This window comes from Ochotona princeps, chromosome 18, assembly GCF_030435755.1.
Source record: "Ochotona princeps isolate mOchPri1 chromosome 18, mOchPri1.hap1, whole genome shotgun sequence".
NCBI lineage: Eukaryota > Metazoa > Chordata > Mammalia > Lagomorpha > Ochotonidae > Ochotona > Ochotona princeps.
The window spans coordinates 45,247,093-45,258,519 of record NC_080849.1 but is presented as its reverse complement, the minus strand read 5'-3'; positions in this window follow the sequence as shown (position 1 = coordinate 45,258,519).

Sequence of the window (11,427 nt, the reverse complement as noted above, 5' to 3'; positions counted from 1 at the left end):
CAGTCTTCTGGTCAAAATTCAGAATTTTGGGCCCGATGTGATAGCATAATGGTTAAGGTCCTCGCCTTGAACGTGCCGGGATCCCATATGGGTGCCAGTTCTAATCCCGGCAGCTCCACTTCCCATCCAGCTTCCTACTTGTGACCTGGGAATGCAGTCAAGGACAGCCCCAACACCTTGGGACCCTGCATCCGCGTGGGAGACCCGGAAAGAAGATCCTGGCTTCTGGCTTCAGATCAGCGCAGCACCGGCCATTGTGGCTCACTTGGGGAGTGAATCATCAGATGGAAGATCTTCCTCTCTGTCTCTCCTCCTCTCTGTACATCTGCCTTTCCAATAAAAATAAATAAATCTTTGAAAAAAATGAAAATAAACAAAAAATTCAGAATTTCTTCATGGTTATGCGAAAGATCAAATTTAAATATCAGGAGCAGATTGTTGTTGAGATTTTGACCACACACAACAGACCACCAGAACCAGTTTTTCAGCACTGTCTGTCTCTGAGATTTTATAAAAGTTTGGTGAAGATTTCTATGTTGAGAGTTGGAGTGTATTAAAAGAAAATATTCTCTGATGTTTGAAGGCAGGACTAAAAATCTGAAGAAGATATTTAAAAATACCTTGAACTTCAAGTTAGTTTTGTAAGTTTGACAAATGTTATCTATTATCTAAGAGATTCAGGAAATTTTGATATGACATTCAAAACTATAGGTTATTCTCAATATGTCTGGGTAGACAATTGTATAGCATTTTCTATTTAACATAATCCTTTGTGAAGATCATTTGTCCCATACTTCAGATAGGAGGTACTGAAAAACATACATGGAAATGGGACTTTAAAATAAGCTTATTTTTGTGCAAAAAGTGAAACTCATACACATGGGGATATTTAAAAATGTTATTTAAAAATTATTATAAAAATTTCTGCAGATTTTGGTTTTTTACACTAAAATAATATTTTATTTTACACTACACAGGCTTTTTGAAACATCTCATATTAGCAGTGAGGATCCTGGAAGGAAGTTTGGCAGTAGCCCATCAGATGGATTGTTGGGGCATGGGGGGTGGCAGGTGACTCAAATCTGCGATATGCTGGCTTCTGAGTGATTCATGGTACATGTTAGCATGGTAAGGTTTTGAGCATTCTTGCAGTTGGGACATCTGTAATGTTTGTGTAAATAAATATTTCCTCAAGTTACTTAACTATGAAATGTTTTTAATGTGAAACTCTAGAGAAATCAGACAAGGAAACTTGAAGAAATCCAGTATTATTATCTTGACATTTATTGCATACTTCTTCAAAATATTTAATTCCACATTATCTGGGCTGCAGCAGATTATTGCAACCAGTAATTACTCTGACAAGTGGCTAGCCCAACAAATAATTAGTGTACATAAAATCTCAAACACTCAATAGTTAATGCCCATATCACATCTTATTCTCTCATCTATACTAAGAACAGAAGCAAACACACTACCATTCTTTTTTGAAAGGCTATACATATGATGAAAATGATCAAGTCTAGGGTCAATTTGTGGATGTCATAAAGTACACTCAATGTCAAATAAGAAACACAAAATTGTTAATAAACCAATATAGGGCATCTAGGGTCTGTCACAATACTGCTGCCTGAGTTGAAATTGAATTGTTTGGTTGATTTTGGTCTTAATAAGAAAATCTCAAAAAATGAAATCATCAGAGAGTCTTTGGAGAAAGAAAAATCATAAGGCAAGGTATTTGCAACTGAATGACAGAAACCAAGAAACCGTGCTTCCCTACCTGAAAATTTAGCATCATTCTGTAAGGAAAATTATAATTAACTTTCTTCATAGAATCACTTAACTTTTATTCTCAATGATAGTTCTTTTGTGCAATTTTAATTGTTTTTTGATTTGGGGACTGTATCAATCAAGTATCTGAATGCAGAGACTTAATACAAAGAATTGATTCATGCAATTCTAGGAGTATCCTAGGCAAGCCCCAGTCATGAGGAAGCACAGAACTCCCAGGTATGAACAGATGCCATTGTCCACAGTGCTGTTTCTTCCACAACAGGAAAGCTTGCCACTTCTGTTAAGGTCCTGCAAGTAGATGAACTAGATGATTCGGATTGTCTAGAACTATGTTCCTTATAGTTAACGCATTACTGATTAGTTACATCCTCACAGTACCCTATGTTAACACCTATAATAATGTTTGATTGAGCATCTTGGAAGTGGGATCTAGCCTAGTTGACAGTTAAAATCAGCAACTAGAAAAACAGCTGAATTTATAGTTATAATACAAGTAAAAAGTTTTATGAAATGATTTGTGACTCTGAAAACATATAGTACCAACCAGTTACACACATCAAATTATATGACAGGACATAGTCCAAAGCAACCACAAGGTATTTTCTTAGGCTTAGTATTACATAAAAAGATAATACTGTTTTTAGAAAACAAAAACCTCAGCTGTAGGCAACTGTATTGGTTACCTTGTACCTAGGTGTTACACTACTGGGAGAAAAGCAATCAATAGGTGGCAGGCACTCTGGGCCTGGTTAGTGCCAAATATGTGTTAATTGTACCAATATAACAACATAGGTGTTTATCCTATTTTCTCCTTTTTTTTAAAGCTAAGTGGGGAAGTTGGGAAACTCCGGCCTGGGTCAGGAATTTTGGGGTCTCCAAAATTTGCAGGGAGGAATCTGGGGACATATTTGAGTGGGAGCCACAGTACCCAATGGTAAGTTCCAAGACTGGGAATTGGCCATGTCAGTCTGCATAGCAGCACTCAATGGCACACACAGGGATCTGGAGCTGGGAAGGAACCTGATGGGAGAATGTGGGAAGCTCCCGTGCTAGGTGCAACTACCACTGCTGTGTGCAGGAACCAAGGCTAAGAGCAAGTTAGACCAGACTGGGCCAAAGCACCACTGACACATGTGTGAGTTGGATCTGGGAGTGGGCCAGGCAGGGTCAGTCCACAGTATACACTGGTACAAGTGAGAGCCAGGACAGCTTGTAGGTTAGGCTGGATTGAGGTTTGGGGGTGGACCAGGATAAGGTAGGCTGTATTGCCTACTGGTGACTACTGAGACTGGGAGAAGACCATGTCAAACTGTCCATAGCACCTGCTGCCACATGCAAGACCTAGGGCTAGGAAAAGGCCTGGTAGCGGAACTTCACAGACTCCCTTGCTGGACTTTTGCTTCCACTAGTAAGAGTCAGAGCTGGGACTTGGAGTAGGCCAGTCTGAGGTGGGCTAGGCTTGGCTAGACTGCTCCTCCTGCTGGTGTGCACAAGAGCCAGAATGGGTGTGGTCCAGCTGAGCTAGGCTGCAGCAGCAGCTGATAAGTGCTGGGACTAGATGAAAGTCATGTCAGGCTGTGCTACAATACCCTGTATCAAGCACAAGATCTGGAACTGGGAACATATCTGCCAGGGGAACCGTGGGTACTCTGCGACTGGCTTTTATAAGTCCTGGATGTTAATCCTCTCTCTGTTGTGTAGTGTACAAAGATAATCTCCCATTTCTGAGGTTGTTTCTTTATTTGTTGATCATTCCTTTGCTGTGCAGAAGCTTTTTAGTTTGATGTTCTCTTAATTGTTTATTTTAGCTTTTATTTCCTGTGCTTTTAGTAACTTTTCTAAGAAGTATTTACATATACATATATATTTATATATATTTTATAGAGTGTTTGCTATGCTTCCCTCTAATACTTTGAAGGTTTCTGGGTGCATATTTAATTCCTTCATCCATTTAGAGCTTTTTTTTTAATAAGGTGACAGTTATTGCTTCTCACTTTTGCAGGCTGCTATCCCTTTGTTCCAACAGCATTTGTTGGAGAGTTGAACATTTTTATTCCTGGGTTATTCTCAATTCTTCTGTCAAGAATTAGTTGACTGTACAAGTGCAGGCTTACTTCTGGGGCTTTCATTCTGTTCCACTCATCTTCTTCTCTGTGTCTGTACTTGTACCAGACTGTTTTGATTATGGTTGCCTTGTAACATGTCTTGAAATCAGAAATTGCGATTTCTTCAGCTGGGCTATTTGTGGTCTCTTTGGCTTCCAGATGAATTTTTGATGCCTCTTTTCCAGCTGTGAGAAGAATATTGTTAGAATTTTGACTGGCATCATAGCAAATCTGTATATGACTTTTAATAACATAGATACTTTGATTATGTTGATCATGCCAATGAAGGCACATGGTATGTTTCTCCATCTTTTAAATGCCTTTTTTTAAAAAGATTTATTTATTTTTCTTGGAAAGATACATATACAGAGAGATGGAGAGACAGAGAGAAAAATCTTCCATCTGATGGTTCACTCCCTAAGCTAAGCCAATCTGAAGCCAGGAGACTGGAGCTTCATCCAGGTCTCCCACTCTGGTGCAGAGTCCCAAGACTTTGGGCCATTCTTGACTGCTTTCCCAGGCTGCATGCAGGAAGCTGGATAGGAAGCAGGGCCACCGGGATTAGAACTAGTGCCCATATGGGATCCTGACACATTCAAGGTGAGGACTTTAGCCACTACACTATCAGGCCAGGCTGGCTGGCTTGCTTGCTTGCTTGCTTGCTTGCTTGCTTTCTTGTGATTTGCATAACAGATTTCTTCCACATTTTTGGTTAAGTTTATTTCAAGGTGTTTAGGATTTTTCTCTGCTATTTTCAAGTAGGTTGTACTTACAAGTTCTTTCTCAGCCATGGAATTGTTTGTGTATACTAGGGTTGTTGATTTTGTTAATTAATTTGATACCCTGCTATCCTGCTAAACTTTGAGTTCTCATAGTTTTGAGTCTTTATGTATAGAATTATGTATCTGCAAACAGGTGTTGGATTTTACTAAATGCCTTCCCTGCATCCACTGAAATGATCATATGGTTCTTATTCTTCATTTTGTTAATATGATTAATCATATTTGTTGATTTGTGTGTGTTAAACCATCCTTGCATGCCAGGAGTAAATCCAGATGGTCCAGGTAAATGATCTGTCGGATGCATTGCTGGATTCTGTTGGCTAGTAGTTTGTTGAGGATTTTTACATCTATGCTCATCAGAGATATTGTTCTGTAATTCTCTTTGTGTGTTGCTTTGCATAAGGCGATTTGACTTCATGGAAAGGTTTTGGAAGCATTGCCTTTCTTTCAATTGTTCTGAATAGCTTTTGGAGGACTGTGAGATTGATTTCTAAGGGAGAACTAGGAAGGATAAACTGACATGTTTGCTGGGCATAATTATGGTCTTCTGACTAGCTCCTATAGGATGTTTTGGGATACCAGCTTCTACAGTCTCTTCTTTTAACATATATTCCAAACTATGTAGACTTACCTTGAAACCTTTAGATAACAAAAACTTTCAGGAGCTAGAGCCTAAGACTTGAATTAGCATTAACTCAAGTTACTTTGGCCCCAATTTTGTCATAGTGCTGACAAATTTTGTCATTGCTCTGCCCCTTACCTCAAAGGCAAGTCCCAGTTTATGTTCAACTTTGGCCAATGACTACATGTATGTTTCTCTGTTCCTAACTTCTCTTATTCACATATGAAACATTACAGTGTCTAAGGTCAAGAGAAGTGTACTTTCCTTCTTTTCCAGAATGTCATTAAGGTTTGGGTGTATTTCTGCTGTTACTTGATGTTTAATCATTGTTTGTTTCTGAAAGTTATTTGAAGTCTTGTATGATACAGTATTTGCTATCTCCCTTTCTTATTATATAAAGTTTCTCCCTTCAAATACTGTTGTAAAAGTACCACTTTTTAAAAAGACCTATTTATTTTTATTGGAAAGGTAGATATATCTAGAGAGAGGAGGAGAGTCAGGGAGGAAGATCTTCCGTCCATTGATTCACTCCCCAAGTGACCTCTATGGGCAGTGCTGTGCTGATGCAAAGCCAGGAGGCAGGAGCTCTTCCGGGTCTCCCACACGAGTGCAGGGTCCCAAGGCTTTGGGCCATCCTCGACTGCTTTCCCAGGACACAAGCAGGGAGCTGGATGGGAAGTGGGGCTGCTGGGATTAGAACTGGCACCCATATGGGATCCCAGCACATTCAATGCAAGGACTTTAGCCACTAGGCCACTGCGCCGGGCCCAAATGATCACTTTTATATTCAATCAAGCTGAGTAAGACAATGAGAATAGAGAAATGCACTGTCAGGAGAAGCAGTGTTTTGGAGGTAATTGTCATCTACATTTGGGTGATCAAACTTTCAAAGAGGGAGTGGTGTGGAGAGATCAATATACAGTATTATTTTGTGAGAAATACTTCATCTGTTTATTACAGATTTCTTTGGTTAATGTTGGAATATTTCAATTGTATAACAAGGTTGAATACCTTTTGCTTATTACCGTAATTTGCAATCATTTACTAGGTTGCTAAGTAATAATTTTAGTATTGCTGTTAGGAGGTGAGTCTATTAGGAAATGGCAATTGTCAAATGTTTATCCCTTACAGCATTGTGCAAAGAGAATTATGACACCAATCAGTGTTTTTTCATGAGACATTGGTCTTTAATTGGTGATATCAGAGTCCAATAGTTAGCAGAAAACTGTTAAAGGATAAAGTGTTTCCCTAGATGGACATAAAGGGACCATTTTCTTTCTACAGTCTGACAAGCACTTAGGCCTGCATTGTTATTCTGCATGATCTAGAACGTTTTCATTTGTTCCTTGTGTTATAGTTATTCCTATTATGGCACCTTTAATGGTAAAAACTCTCAAACCATCACAGATTTCATTTTGCTTATAATACGTAAGAAATTAACAAATTAGGCCACATTTTAAGTATTATTGTATCCAAAATAATGTTTCCTCTGTTCAAAAAGTAAATGAGTGATTTCAACTTTGAAATGTAGAGCTGGAACAAGCCATCTTACAATAATTAAAAGTATGAACAGGCTGCAAATTAATGACTTTTCATAAATCCACCAAAAAAAACCACTTTAACATAGCTATTTATGAAAGGCTGAATGCTATCTGATTCTGTTTATTTGGTATTCTAATAACAGCCAAATTGTAGTGATGGGAAATAGACTGCAAAAGGGGTTGTCTATAAAAGGCTACAGGGGAGGAATTTTAGGATATGGAAAGTATGGTGATTAATAACTCAGCTTACACGAACCATTCTAGTCTCAAAACTGAAAGCCCTGCATCCCAGAAATCCATCTTTGTTCCAGGCAGATCAGGATTATGGGCGGCTCTAGTGCTCTGCAAAGTCCTGGGTGGGGATGGTACGTGGCTTTATGCCTTTGATACAGTCTGTGGAACAGAGCCAACAAGAAATCAGCTTTACCGTGTAAGATATTGCCAAAACAATGAATATCTCAAGAATCCCAAAACATCATGCAAGTTGTGATGAGCTGATAGTATTAAAAATATAGTGTTTGAGTATTTAAGAAAATATAACCTGCAAACATGAGTATAAAGCTAGACATATGTTTAATTTGAATCTGGTTATAAGAATTTTGAAAGATACAGGAAGACAGTCTGCAAATGCTGTCATTAAGAAAATACCCTGAGCAAGCAGCACAGCATAGCAATACCCCTGGATGTGTGCAGTACCCAACTGAAAACTTATACTCTGTGGCATTGCATAATTTGGCTTACTGAGATCTTATTCTTGCAATTTATGATATGAAAATATTATGATGATGCTTTTTTAGTTATTTTTAATTGATAGGCCCTACAATTGATCATATCTACACACAAAAAAACTGTTTACATAGCCTTTTAGTTCTGTGACTTTGGTTAAATTATTCAGACTATCTGTGGTTTGAAATTTTTCTTAGGATAGATAGTATAATAATGATGCCTTCTGTTGCTGGGAGGAAGATCAAATGAGATTATAATTCCAAAGAATAACACACATGACATTAAACATCTGTGGTGTATACATAGGGGTAATATATCTTCCACATTCTAAGTGCTACCCTTATCATTTGCCATGTTCAGTTTAGGTACTTATATAACACAGAAAAATATATAATGCCCAAAATATCAAAATGGATGTTTTTTTGAGTTTCAAAGAAAATTCAGAGTTGTGCTTCTTGTAAATATAATTTTATCACCTGTATTCAAGAATGGAGTTGACAAGAACATAGAGGAGTGTTATAGCCAAGAAATACTTACATAACAGAAAAAACATGTACCAGGAAATGGAGCAGCTTTCTTATCTGACCTTGGATCAGGCCCTTATACTAGACAACTACTGTTATCCCAGAAGTAAACTGGAAAACTTTATAATTGGCTGCTATAAATATATTGATAGCCACCACATGGAGTTGTACAATTAATGACTTAAGACAGGAAACCTGAATCCTCTTGGTTTATCATTATTGCCACTCAGTGGACACACATATGAATGTGTGTGTGTGTGTGTGTGTGTGTGTGTGTGTGAAGGGTACAGCTAGTACGAGTTCTAGCAGTTACAAAAATGAATGTAGGAGTGTTGTGGCACAGTGGGTTACCCTCTGCTTGGGATTTCTCCGTTCCATACTGAAGTCTGTGTGTGAGTGCAAGTGCCTTTGTTTTTCATCCCAGTTTCTGCTAATACATCTGCAAATGCTATGAGTAATGATCCAAGTACTTGAATCTCAGTCACTGTGTGAGAGACCCAGTCTTTACTTCTGGCTCCTGGGTTTCTCCTCGCTAAACCCTGTCTGCCATGCCCATTTGGGATGTGTATCACTGGACAGAAGATCTCTCTTTCTCTCTCTCTCTCTTTCTCACTGTTACTCTTTTTCTCTCTCAAATCCTTTTTTCACATCTGTCTTTATCACTCTGCCTTTTAAATAAGACTATTTTAAGATGAATGCAGATAGATAAACAGGTTAATCCTGTATCAATGAAGATCCCAAATTCAGGCTTCAAATGTATCAGTTGCAGTTTTCCGAAAACAGTTTCAATGAAAACGAAGGTCACTTCATCAAAACATATTAGGAATGTTGCATAACCATATGCAGAATTAAATATGCACCCACACTTCATAACAGAGGCAAAAACTCAAAATGAGTCAAATACCTAAATGTAACAGCTAAAACAATATGGATAAAAATATGCATAAATCTATGTGACCTTGGATAAGCCCCAGATTCCAAGAAAGAGCACAACTTACAGAAGTAAAAAAATTGGAGTCTGATAAAAAATTAACACCATTGTGCACCCAAGGACACTGAGATGAATGTGGAAAGCCTCATCATATCTGATAAGGAACCTGCGTCTACAGAAAACAAAGAACTCTTGTACATTGGTGATAAACAGAAGCAAGTAACACAATTACAATAAGAGGAAACTATCCAATTAAACATTCCTGGAAAAAAATGTCTTCAAAACAGAAAATATGGCCAAGTATAAAAACAGATGCTCAATCCCATTAGTTATTAAAGGAGTCAAACAAGAAACCAGAGTAAGAACCCACTTCATGGGTACTAGGTGATACTAGCATAACTAAAATGATGGACATTGGTAGCAATGGGACAAAGTGGAACGCCACTTACACACTACCTACAGGAAGATAAAACAGTGCCACAGCTCTGGAAAGTAGTCTCCCAGTTTCTTAAAAGATTACACATGGATTCACTAAAATAATCATTGTTCTTTTCCCCTGTGTGTGTGGTAAGATGTTGTATATGCACATTTATGTTTATTTAACACTATTTAAACATTGTACCTGAATGTTCATATCAGAATTTTCTAACTTAGGTTGCAAACATCTAATTGTCCATGAGTTGAGAAATTAAACTAGCAAAGAAGTTCATTTCTCCCTTTGTCCCTCTTCATCTCAGTAACTCTTTCAAACACATTAGTAAATTTGTAAAATCAAAGGATTGGGAGAAAATAGCTAACAAAAACCCAAATATTACATGAGTCTTTTTAGCCTAAACACTTCCACAAGTAATATTTTGAGGTCCATGACCTAGAAAGGCAGCACAACATTGTGCACTGTGTTGAATTAACTTAGCCCAGGCAAGGTAAGCGTCTATGAGTTGACAACAAATTTAACACCTGCAATGGAATCAGTTTTAGTTTGGAAAGATCCTGCAGAAATGCATAATTTCGTTCTTTCTGATTTTGTGTAGTACTTTTAACTACACGAAAGCATCAGCAGAGAGAACACCAGTTAACATCTGCTAAGGACTCACTCTGCTTAAGCCCACTGAGCAGAAACAGGACCAGGCAGAAGCCAGGAGTCACAACTCCAACCTGCCCACACACAAGTGGGGAGAAATCCAGACAGTTGAGACATCACTGGCTACCTCTCAGAGCACACATGAGTGGGAAGATGGACACTGGAGGGGATAGAGGACTCAGACCTCTCACTGGGTTTCACCAAAATACAGAGGTCGTGGGTGTGGATCAAGAATGGCCATCCCTGCGTTTTTCATACTTATTAATATGCACTGGGGGAACGACAGTGTATGTGGGAAATTTTCTGGGCATGGTGGGAGTCAGAGTGGCAATGGGGAAGAGAAGCCTAGAGGGCCAAGGGGCTAGTGGGCATCAGAGGGCCATGCCTGAGTTCTGGGATCTCCAGGCAACAGCTTGTTGCTAACCAACGGCCATTGTTAGCTGCCTATATAAGTCCCAGGATGCCTTGCTCTGGCGACACTTTGTGGGACTGTCCGACTGAGCTGGACATGCTCTCTGAGCACTCCAGGGCAGTTAAATGACCCACAGCCATGTCCTCAGGGATTCCTGGCTTAGGCTCCAGGCTAGGCCATTACCCAGGACTGGCAAAGGACATTGGTGGCTATTACAAATATACACCAGAAGGCATCCAGAAGAACGACAGTGAAAGAGGTCAAGGTGACCTGCTGACCAGTCTCACCAGAGACCTGGAAGTGTGGTGTCAGGCTTGGGAGCGGCACAACAACCAGCACACTGCCATTCAACCTACAGTACCCAAAACACTGGATGAAATCAGGAATGAATCTGGATTGTTGAACACAGACTTGGCTGATGGAGTTGAAAGAGGTCAAGGTGACCTGCTGACCAGTCTCACCAGAGACCTGGAAGCATGCTGTCAGGCATGGGAGCGGCACAACAACCAGCACACCGCCATTCAACCTACAGTACCGAAAACACTGGATGACATCAGGAATGAATCTGCATTGTTGAACACAGACTTGGCTGATGGAGACAACAAAGGAAAACCTGGAATGTATGTAAAGGGAGCTGACCACATCCTGGAAACCACTGGGGAGATTTCCAACAAAGATCTACTCAGAGAGCTCAAGGGAATGTTGGAGGCCTCTAGCAATCTTGCCTTTCTTGATCAAACAAAACCTGAGTCCTGGAGAGAGACACTTCAGCGTCTCCTACAAGAGAATGAAACACTCAAATCATCACTAGCGACAAAAGAAGAAACCATCCAGCTCCTCCAGGCCAGAATCGAGACACTATCTCGTGGTATGTTGCAGAAAACCAAAGTGGAGAGAAAATATCAAGAA